The following is a 12706-nucleotide window of genomic DNA, read 5'->3' on the forward strand; positions in this document are numbered from 1 at the left end:
ATGTACAGGACAACCTGGGACACATTCACACACAAACACCACCGCATGCACTCTGCTGCGCCATCAGGAGAAAACTCCCAGCTCCCAGCTTCTCCCCGAGGAGCCACGTGCTTAGGCCACGCATATAGTACCCCAACTTTTACAGCTTGCCTGGAGGGTTTAGCTTTTGTGTCACCTAGATGTGGAAGTGACAGACACCTTTCCTGCTCACTCTTCACACCACAACCAGGGCCGGGTGCCCACCAGAATGACACCAGGCTGTGGCCCTGCAGTGCCATCGCTGTCCTCTATTGAAGTCTGTCACTTTATTTTTTATTAATTTATTTTTTTGAGACAGAGTTTTGCTCTTGTTACCCAGGCTGGAGAGCAATGGCGCGATCTTGGCTCACTGCAATCTCCGCCTCCTGGGTTCAGGCAATTCTCCTGCCTCAGCCTCCTGAGTACCTGGGATTACAGGCATGCACCACCATGCCCAGCTAATTTTTTGTATCTTTAGTAGAGACAGGGTTTCACCATGTTGACCAGGATGGTCTCGATCTCTTGACCTTGTGATCCACCCGCCTCGGCCTCCCAAAGTGCTGGGATTATAGGCTTGAGCCACCGCGCCTGGCTGAAAGTCTGTCACTTTAAATTCCAGGGAGTCAGAGGCGGGAAACAGCTTCTCAGCCTCTTTGGCAAGACTGAAGGAAGAGAAGGCAGGAAGGTGAGTCACAGCAAGAGCACAGCCTGTGTTAAGAGCTGACTGCCAAAAAGAAAAACAATATAGACAAACAAAACTTCATACTTCTTTTATGCAAGTTTCCATAGTTAATTTGGCCATTAATTCACATACACCTAAGGCCTTTACCCTGAATTGCTTTCCTTTTATGTTTAACATTACCAACACGCTCTTCAAAGATAGGATCATCTACTCGTTTCTCTAGCGGGAGAGAAGACAAGCAAGGGAAGGTCTGCTGTTGTCAGGCGGCTCCTCCATGCACACCGCACAGGCTGCTGGCCCGTTCTTTCCTCCTACCTTCAAATGAGCGGATTCTTTCTTCTGCCTGATCAAACCTGCTGTGGAATTTCTCCACTGGATTTTTCACTTGAGCTATTATATTTTTTCAGTCCCAGGATTTCTACTGGGAACCTTCTAGTAATTCCTCTATCTTTGTGGATATTCTCTGTAGCTTCATACAAGTATGTATCGATGTGTTAGATGCATGGATGTTTCCCCAGAGGAAAGGTGTAGGTGGTGCTCTGGGTTCCCCTGGAACATTTCCCTCCACCCCTGCCCATGGGCACCTCAGCCTCACCCTAGAAGCCATGGGCTTCGAGCTACTGTTTTAATCCTCTGGAATCCTCTACAATAAACACACGCGCGCGCGCACGCGCACACACACACACACACAGTGCCTTTAGATATTTGAGCATGTTTAAAACTATTGATTCAGGCAAGGTGTTAGCTCATGCCCATAAATGTATCACTTTGGGAGGTGGAGTTGGGCAGATCACTTGAAGTCAGGAGTTTGAGATCAGCCTGGCCAACATGGTGAAACTCGGTCTCGTCTAAAAATACAAAAATTAGCCAGGCATTGTGCTGCATGCTTGTAATCCCAGCTGCTCGGGAGGCTGAGGCACTAGAATTGCTTGAGCCCTGGAGTTGGAGGTTGCAGTGAGGCCAGATGGTGCCACTTCATTTTAGCCTGAACCACAGAGCAAGACTCTGTCAGAAAAACAAAAACCCCAGCACAATGGTTGATTGAAAGCATTTGCCAAATAAGCCCAATGTTTGAGCTTCCCCAGGTATCTGTCAATTTTTTTTTCTTTACATGAACCGTATTTACTTTGTATGTTTAGTGGTTTGAATTTTTTACCCTAAAGCTTCTTTTGAATCCCTACACTCTGGTATTTGTGAATGTGATGGGTTTGTTTTTTTTTTTGAGATGGAGTTTCACTCTTGTTACCCAGGCTGGAGTGCAATGGCACCATCTCGGCTCACCGCAACCTCCACCTCCTGGGTTCAGGCAATTCTCCTGCCTCAGCCTCCTGAGTAGCTGGGATTACAGGCATGCGCCACCATGCCCAGATAACTTTTTGTATTTTTAGTAGAGATGGGGTTTCACCATGTTGACCAGGATGGTCTCGATCTCTTGACCTCGTGATCCACCCACCTCGGCCTCTCGCAGTGCTGGGATTACAGGCTTGAGCCACTGTGTTGCCCAGGCTGGAGTGCAATGGTGGGATCTGGGCTCACTGTAACCTCCGCCTCCCGGGTTCAAGCGATTCTCCTGCCTCAGCCTCCTGAGTAGCTGGGATTACAGGTATGTGCCACCCTGTCTGGCTAATTTTTGTATTTTTAGTGGAGATGGGGTTTTATCATGTTAGGCAGGCTGGTCTCAAACTCCTGTACTTGGCCTCCCAAAGTGCTGGGATGACGGGCGTGCAGCACCACGCCCAGGGGAGAAAACAACATTTAAAGATTATATTTAATTTGTTTCGAGGTCTTCATGAAACATTTAAAGAAATTAACACCAGAACACACGTTGACAGCTACTGACCCCTGGAAACCAGTAGAGGATGTGTTAGGAAAAGTATGCCCGGACCCATCTGATGTTGGCCTGATCACCTGAGCAACACTGGTCCCACTCATTAACAGATCTAAGAAACATGAGGTACCAGCCCTGCTGCTGAGAACCCTGAGTGCTTTAGGCGCACACAAAAAGGCAAAGTTCTAGCTTAGAAAATATTAAGAAATTGCACTGATCAATATTTATTATTTATTTATTGGGACGGAGTTTTTCTCTGTGGCCCAGGATGGAGTGCAGTGGTGTGATCTCGGCTCACTGCAACCTCCGCCTCCCAGGTTCAAGCTATTCTTCTACCTCAGCCTCCCAAGTAGCGGAGATTACAGGCATGTGCCACCATGCCCAGCTAATTTTTTGTATTTTTATTAGAGATGGGATTTCACTGTGTTAGCCAGGATGGTCTGGATCTCCTGACCTTGTGATTTGCCCACCTTGGCCTCCAAAGTCTTGGGATTACAAGCCTGAGCTACTGGGCTCAGCGTATACTGATCAATATGTTAACAGTTCAATATACTTCTGTGAACAGGTGTGTGGGTTTTTCCCACTTTGACCAATTCTCCCACCTCACATGAGTATCCCATAAATCAATCCACTCCTGACGCTAGTCAGAGGTCGGGCCAACCCCGCAGGTTAAAAAGTCAGTCCCACAAGACTCCCCCCTATTTAGGGGCAAGTTGGTGGTTTAACATGGTTTGACTCTGTGTCCCCACCCAAATCTCATCTCGACTTGTAATCACCACATGAAAAGGGAGGGAACTGGGTGGTGGTGACTGGATTATGGGGGTGGTTTCCTCAGGCTGTTCTCCTGACAGCGAGTAAGTTCTCCCGACATCTGGTAGTTTTAAAGGTTTATCAGTTCCTCCTTCACTCTGTTCTCTCCCTCCTGCCACCTTGTGAGGAAGGTGCCTGCTTCCCCATCGCCTTCCTCCATGACTGTAAGTTTCGTGAGGCCTCCCCAGCCATGTGGAACTGTGAGTCAATTAAACCTCTTTTCTTTATAAATTACCCAGGCTCAGGTCATTCTTTATAGCAGTGTGACAAAGGACTAATACAGTGTCCCACACTTGCTGGAGGGGACACATCTCCAAACCATATCAGGCAATATAGCTGCATATACTGTTAGCTTCTATTTTGCCAGGTGTGGCAAGGCACAACCCACACCCATAAGGTCCATAAGAAAACTGACAGAAAAGTTTCAACACATTGTCTCAGTTTTTGGCTTAGGCATCATCACAGCTTCCAGCTTTTATAGTTGTACCCCTGGTCCTGTGGCTACTGCACCAGGCGTCGAGTGGGAAGAGGGGATAGTTGATGTAAGTGGGGAAGAAAGACAAAAATTACAATCATTGGCCTGGCATGGTGGCTCACGCGTATAATCCCAGCATTTAGGGGAGGTCAAGGTAGGGTAGATCACTTGGTGTCAGGAGTTTGAGACCAGCCTGACCAACCTGATGAAACTCTGTCTCTGCTAAAAATCCAAAAATTACCTTGGTGTGGTAGTGGGGGGATTTGAGTCCCACCTACTCCACAGGCTGAGGCAGGGGAAATCACTTGAACCCAGGAGGCAGAGATTGCAGTGAGCTGAGATCGTGCCATTGCACTCCAGCCTGGGCACAGAGACAGACTGTGTCGCAAAAAAAATCCAACACCACCACCAAAATGACAGTCATTATACTGGCATCCTCCCCACTCTCGCATCCCCAGATCCACTGGAAAATGCAGGAAAGTCCAGCAGAGACACTCCTTTAGCTCCACTTGTGTGAAGTGGGGCACGCACTGGTGAATGAGTGGAAGCCAGCCCTGCATGCCTTTGTCTCCCCCCATTTTAGACAATCAATGTTTTGGTTGACTCTTCTGCTTCCTTATCAAATTATTACTCTAAGGAGGATACCTCTCAGTCCATTGCTAAACATTCTGCACTCATCTGCAGCATGTTTCTTGGTCCACAGATGTGTGGCTTGGTGGTCCGAACTAGAATAATACCTTGTTTCAGTTCTTTTCTATTACTAGCAGTCTAAGGCATTTGCAGCCTCCACTAAGTAACCAAAAGACAATCCGGCCACCCCGGTGGGGTGGCTCATGCCTGTAATCCCAGCACTTTGGGAGGCTGAGGCGGGTGGATCATGAGGTCAAGAGATCAAGACCATCCTGGCCAACGTAGTGAAACCCCGTCTCTACTAAAATATAAAAAATTAGCTGGGTGTGGTGGTGCGCGTCTGTAGTCGCAGCTGCTTGGGAGGCTGAGGCACGAGAATTGCTTGAACCCAGGAGGCGGAGATTGCAGTGAGCGGAGATGGCACCACTGCACTCCAGCCTGGGGCCTGGCAACAGAATGAGACTCTGTCTCAAAAAAAGAAAGAAAGAAAGAAAAAAAAGACAATCCACGATCAGTTTCTGTTCCTGTCGAGTCTCATCTGTAGGCCCCAGTGGAACTGCCCCAGTGGAACTGCCCCAATTTCACTTTCCAAGTATGTGCAGGGCGTCCCCATCAGGGAATCTGCCGCATAGTCATAGGCAGCCTGTGTCTCTCCTGCTCACAGACAGAACAGCTCTTATTGACATTATGTTCCTGAGAGGGAGCAAGAGGAACATGTTGAGATTCAGCCTCTCTCTGCATCGCTGTGGTTCCCCATATCAACTTATTTTACTTTGTGGCTTCTGTTGACCACCTCAAGGGAGTACACAGGGGTGTGTCTTGCTGATTACAGTCACTTTCCACACCTGAGGCTGGTTCTACTGACCGGCATGGGCGTGCCCTACTTTAATGCAGTCCTCAAGTCCCCCTAGAGATTTCCATAGGGTCAGGCCCCATATGGACATCCTTTCAATAGGCCAGTTTTCCATTGATCTTGGAAACAATGGAATATGTAGAGATGACTATCCAAATTTAATACGCTTTATTTGGAAGGCAAGGTTGAAATTCTTGGCATACAAAAACACCAAGTTGTCTTTGGTGTGCCCAAAGACAGAAGAGAAGTTTAGAGGTTTTTAGCTATAGTCAGTGCTCCACGTAGGGCACAGAGAATGTGTCGTTACCTGCCCTCTGGTTTCTAGTCTACACTGTGTGCTCCACCCTCCAGGGCCAAGGGGCCTGAGCTGCTCTGAAGACCTTCCTGTAGGCCCTGGTGGCTCTGGTTAATGCTGTCAGTCTTCCTGAAGCCCTTGTCCTCTCACCCCATGCCTGGATCTGCACCAGCACACATTCCTGACCACACACATTCCTCAGTGCCTGCGGCCTGGTACACATTTCTGGTCCTAACTCAGTGTCTGGGGCCTGGCACACATTTCTGATCCTAACTGGGCCTGGCAGGTGCCCAGGGTGCTTGATCGATCAAATCCAAGCCTGTGGAGAGGATGGCATTTTATTCCCAGATTTCTGGTGAGCCAAAAAACCTCCTTTGTTTCTATAGTGTGACCTTCTTTTATCACCATATGCGGGATCAGGAGACTACTCACCCCAAGGGTCTAGGAGGGTCACTGACCTTACTGCCTAGGGTCACAAGCTGGCACCCTTCACTACCACACCTTGGGTCTGTTCTCACAGCAGCAATATGGCTAACTCGATGGGGAGGTCAGTAGCCCAAGATCAGAGAGTTGAACCTAGGTAGACACTAGACTTGGAAACAGGCTGTGGAAGCCACTGCCCTGGTTCCCCTGCCCCTATACTAGAGCCCTCAAGGTCGATCTGGGAGTGTCTGTGCTTTGACCACGCAATGGGTGCCAGTCTGTGGCTAGGGATGCCCCGGGGTTCCTCTCCCTCCTGCCTACTTCTCAGCCTCTGCAGGTGCCTGTCATGACTTGTGTGTCCTTCATTCTGCCCACTCATGGGTTCACTGGGCCCCTCTTTGGTGCCAGGCATCTGCTACTGAGGGGTGCCAAGCCCCTGCCAGAGAAGCTTGGAACTGGGTGGGAGCAGCAAGAGGGCTGGAGGCAGCAGCAGGAGCACAGTGGTCAGTGAGGCCGCTGTGGGAGGAGGGAGTGGGAGCAGCATCTACCTGGACTGATGTGCTTAGGCCAGGAGGGAGTACAGGGTTTAAGAGGAGAGATGGAAGATGATCCAAGATGGCTGAATAGGAACAGCTCTGGATTGTAGTTCCCAGTGAAAATGCAGAGGGTGAGTGATCACCGCATTTCCAAACAAATTTTTACTGCCCACAGACCAGGAGATTCCTGGGTGGAAAAGCACCATGAGTGTCCAGCATGGCTGTTTCAGCCAGTGCAGAAGGTCTCTGCACAAAAACTCACAAAAATCCGGGCACCATTTCAATTGGCAACTGGAATGCCTGGGAGACACAGTTGTCCATTCAACTGAAAAATAGGAGGCTGAAACAGGGAGCCAGGTGATCTGGCTTGGATGGTCCCACCGTCACAAAGATCAGCAATCTGAAACGTTCTGGATTGAGAGTTTCACGGCAAGCACACCTGGACCTGGGATGGTCCAGCTCTGTGGAGGGAAGGGTGTCCATCATTACCAAGGCAGTTCACCACTACCAAGGCAGTCCGCCATTACTGAGGCAGTCTGCCATTACCCAGGCAATCTACCATTACCAAGGCAGTCCACCATTACAGAGAGAGTGTGCCATTACTGAGGAAGACCGCCTCAGTAGAGGCAGTTCTAACTATACCTCTATAAGCAAAACTGCAAGGAAGTTCACACAGCAGCTGAGCAGAGCCCATGGTAGCTCAGCAACACCTCTGCTGGCAGACTGTGACTAGGCTACCTCCTCGCTGGGCAGGGCATCTCTGAAAAAAGGAAGCAGCATGTCAGGAACTAATAAATAAAGCCCCACCTTCTTGGGACAGAGCACCTGGGAAAAAAAGGTCATTATGGGTTCCACTGCAGCAGACTTAAACTTACCTGCCCAGCAGCTCTGAATGGAACAATAGAGCTCACAACTCAGTACTTGAGCTCCTATAAGGGACAGACTGTCTCCTCAAGCAACTCCCTAACCCCCACATGTCCAAAGAGACACCTCATAAAGGAGAGAACAGCCTGACATCTGGCAGGTATCCTCTGAGACAAAGATAACAGAAGAAGAAACTGGCAGCAACCATTACTGTTCTGTAGCTGCTGCAGGTGATCCCCAAGCAAACAGGGTCTGGAGTGGACCTCCAGCAGTCCTCCAGCAGAGGGGCCTGACTGTTAGAAGGAAAACTAAGAAACAGAAAGAAATAACTTCATCATCAACAAACAGGATGCCCATTCAGACCCCATCTGAAAGTCACCAACTACAAAGACCACAGGTAGATAAATCCACAAAGATAGGAAGAAACCAGTGCAAAAAGGATGAAAACACCCAAAACCAGAATGCCTCTCCTCCTACAAGGGATCACAACTCCTCACCAGCAAGAGAACAAAGCTGGATGGAGAATGAGTCCAATGAATTGACAGAAACAGGCTTCAGAAGGTGGGTAATAACAAACTTCTCTGAGCTAAAAGAACATGTTCTAACCTAATGCAAAGAAACTAAGAACCTTGAAAAAAGGTTTCATGAAATGCTAACAAGAATAAACAGCTTAGAGAGGAATATAAATGAATTGATGGAGCTGAAAAACACAACAGGAGAACTTTGCCATGCATACACAAGTTTCAATAGATGAATCAACCAAGTAGAAGAAAGGATATCAGAGATTGAAGATCAACTCAATGAAATAAAACAAGAAGGCAAGGTTAGAGAAAAAAGAGTAAAAAGAAATGAAGAAAGCCTCCAAGAAATATGGGATTTTGTGAAAAGACCTCATCTACGTTTGATAGGTGTACCTGAATGTAACAGAGAGAATCAATCCAAGCTGGAAAACACTCTTCAGGATATTATGCAGGAGAACTTCCCCAACCTAGCAAGGCAGGTCCATGTTCAAGTCCAGGAAATATACAGAACACCAAAAAGATATTCCTCATGCAGAGCAAACCCAAGGCACATAATCGTCAGATTCACTAGGGTTGAAATGAAGAAAAAAATGCTAAGGGAAGCCAGAGAGAAAGGTCAGGTTATTCACAAAGGGAAGCCCATCAGACTCACAGTGGATCTCTCAGCAGAAACCCTACAAGTCAGAAGAGAGTGGGGACCAATATTCAACATTCTTAAAGAAAAGAACTTGCAAATCCAAATTTCATATCCAGCCAAACTAAGCTTCATAAGTGAAGGAGAAATAATATATTTTATGAACAAGCAATTGCTGAGAGATTTCAACACCACCAGGCCTGCCTTACAAGAGCTCCTGAAAGAAGCACTAAACAAGGAAAGGAACAACCAGCACCAGCCACTAAAAAATGTACCAAATGGTAAAGAACATAGACACAATGAAGAAACTGCGTCAACTAATGGGCAAAACAACTAGAAAGCATCAAAATGGCAGGATCAAATTCACACATAACGATATTAACTGTAAATGTAAACGGGCTAAATGCCCCAATCAAAAGACACAGACTGGCTAATTGGATAAAAAGTCAAAACCCATCGGTGTGCTGTATCCAGTAAACCCATCTCACATGCAAGAATACACATAGGCTCATAATAAAGGGATGGAGGCTTACCGAGCAAATGGAGAGAGAGAGAAAAAAAAAGCAGGAGTTGCAAGCCTAGTCTCTGACAAAATAGACTTTAAACCAACAAAGATCAAAAGAGACAAAGAAGGGCATTACATAATGGTAAAAGGATCAATGCAACAAGAAAAGCTAACAAGCCTAAATATATATGCACCCAATACATAAAACAAGTTCTTAATGACCTACAAAGTGACTTAGACTCCCACACAACAATAGTGGGAGACTTTAACACTCCACTGTCAAGGAGACAGAAATTAACAAGGATATCTAGGACTTAAACCTGGACCAAGCAAACCTAATAGACATTTACAGAACTCTCCACCCCAAATCCACAGAATATACATTCTTCTCAGCACCACATCACACCTACTCTAAAATTGACTACCTAATTGGAAGTAAACCACTCCTCAGCAATTGCAAAAGAATGGAAATTATAACAAACTGTCTCTCAGACCACAGTGCAATCAAATTAGAATTCAGAATCCAGAAACTAACTCAGAACTGCACAACTTCATGGAAACTGCACCACCAACTCTTGAATGTTGACTGGATAAACAATGAAATGAAGGCAGAAATAAAGATGTTCTTCGAAACTAACAAGAAGAAAGACACAACATACCAGAATCTCTGGGACACATTTAAAGCAGTGTCTAGAGGAAATTTTATAGCAATAAATGCCCATATGAGAAGCAAAGAAAGATATAAAATTGACATCCTATCATCCAAAGTGAAAGAGCTAGAGGAGCAAGATCACAAAAACTCAAAAGCTAGCAGAAGACAAGAAATAACTAAGATCAGAGCAGAACTTAAGGAGATAGAGACACAAAAAAAACCTTCAAATAATCAATAAATCCAGGAGCTGGTTTTTTGAAAAGATCAACAAAATAGACCACTAGCCAGATTAATAAAAAAGAAGAGAGAATAATCAAGTAGATGCAATAAAAATGATAAAGGGTATGTCACCACATATTCCACAGAAATACAAACCACCATCAGAGATGACCACAAACAACTCTATGCACATAAACCAGTAAACTTGAAGAAATGGATAAATCCCTGGACACTTGCATCCTCCCAAATCTAAACCTAGAAGAAGTAAAAACCCTGATTAGACCAGCAACAAGGGTTGAAGTTGAGGCAGCAATTAATAGCCTATCAACCAAAAAAAAGCCCAGGTCCAGATGGGTTCACAGCTGAATTCTACCAGACATAGAAAGAGGAGCTGGTACCAATCCTTCTGAAACTATGCCAAACAATCCAAAAAGAGGGGAGTCCTTCCCAAATAATTTTATGAGACCAACATCATCCTGATACCAAAACCCGGCAGAGACTCAACAAGAAAAGAAAACTTCAGGCCAATATCCATGATGAACATACATGGAAAAATCTTCAATAAAGTACTGGCAAACCAATTGCAACAGCACATCAAAAAACTTATCCATCATGATCAAGTAGGCTTCATCCTGGGGATGCAAGGCTAGTTCAACATACACAAGTCTATAAACATAATCCACCACGTAAACAGAACCGAAGACAAAAACCACACGATTATCTCAGTAGATGCAGAGAAGGCCTTTGACAAAATTCAACAGCCCTTTATGCTAAAAACTCTCAATAAACTAGGTATCGACACAAAGTATCTCAAAATAATAAAAACCATTTACAACAAACCCACAGCCAATATCATACCAAATGGGAAAAAAACTGGAAGCATTCCCTTTGAAATCTGGCACTAGACAAGGATGCCCTCTCTCACCACTCCTATTCAATATAGTACTGGAAGTTCTAGCCAGAGCAACCAGGCAAGAAAAAGAAATAGAGGGTATTCCATTAGGAAAGGAGGAGGTCAAATTGTCTCTATTTGCAGACGACATGATTGTATATTTAGAAGACCCCATCGTCTCAGCCCCAAATCTCCTGAAACAGATAAGCAACTTCAGCAAAGTCTTAGAATACAAAATCGATGTGCAAAAATCACAAGCATTTCTATACACCAATAACAGACTTAAAGAGAGCCAAATCAAGAAGGAACTGCCATTCACAATTGCTACAAAAAGAATAAAATACCTAGGAATACAACTAACAAAGGATGTAAAGGACCTCTTCAAGGAGAACTACAAACCACTGCCCAAAGAAATAAAAGAGGACACAAACAGATGGAAAAACATTCCATACTCATGGTTAGGAAGAATCAGTATTGTGAAAACGGCCATACTGCCCAAAGTAATTTATAGATTCAATGCTATACCCATCAAGCTACCTATGACCCTCTTCACAGAACTAGAAAAAAAACTACCTTAAACTTCATATGGAACCAAAAGACAGCCCATATAGACAAATCAATTCTAAGCAAAAAGAACAAAGCTGGAGGCATCATGCTACCTGACCTCAAATTATACTACAAGGCTACAGTAATCAAAACAGCATGGTATCACCAAAACGGAGATATAGACCAATGGAACAGAACAGAGGCCTCAGAAGCAACGCCACACATCTACAACCATCTGATCTTTGACAAACCTGACAAAAACAAGCAGTGGGGAAAGGATTCCGTGTTTAATAAATGGTGTTGGGAAAACTGGCTAGTCATGTGCAGAAAGCAGAAACTGGACCCCTCCCTGACACCTTACACTAAAATTAGCTCCAGATGGATTAAAGACTTAAATATAAGACTGAACACCATAAAAACCCTAAAAGAAAACCTACGCAAAGCCATTTAGGACATAGGCATAGGCAAGAACTTCACGACTAAAACACCAAAAGCAATGGCAACAAAAGCCAAAATAGACAAATGGGATCTAATTAAACTCCAGAGCTTCTGCAGAGCAAAAGAAATAATCATTAGAGTGAACTAGCAAACAACAGAATGGGAAAAATTTTTTTTGCAATCTACCCATCTGATGAAGGACTTATATCCACAATCTACAAAGAACTAAAACAGATTTATAAGAAAAAAACAAAGCCATTCAAAAGTGGGCAAAGGATATGAACAGACGCTTTTCAAAAGAAGACATATATGAGGCCAACAAACATGAAAAAATGCTCATCATCACTGCTCATTAGAGAAATGCAAATCAAAACTACATTGAGATACCATCTCACGATAGTTAGAATGGCCATCATTAAAAAATCTGGAGACAACAGATGCTGGAGAGGATGTGGAGAAATAGGAACACTTTTACAGTGTTGGTGGGAGTGTAAATTAGTTCAACCATTGTGGAAGACAGTGTGGTAATTCCTCAAGGACCTAGAAACAGAAATTGCATTTGACCCAGCAATCCCATTACTGGGTATATATCCAAAGGATTATAAATGGTTTTATTATAAAGACACATGCAAACGTATGTTCACTGCAGCACTGTTTACAATAGCAAAGACCTGGAACCAACAGAAATGCCCATCGATGATAGCCTGGACAGGGGAAATGTGGCACATATCCACCATGGAATAGTATGCAGCCATAAAAAATGAAGAGTTCGTGTCCTTTGTAGGGACATGGATGAACCTGGAAGCCATCATTCTCAGCAAACTGACACAACAACAGAAAATCAAACACCGCATGTTCTCACTCATAGGCAGGTGTTGAACAATG

Source organism: Callithrix jacchus, chromosome 13, assembly GCF_049354715.1.
Source record: "Callithrix jacchus isolate 240 chromosome 13, calJac240_pri, whole genome shotgun sequence".
Taxonomy (NCBI): domain Eukaryota; kingdom Metazoa; phylum Chordata; class Mammalia; order Primates; family Cebidae; genus Callithrix; species Callithrix jacchus.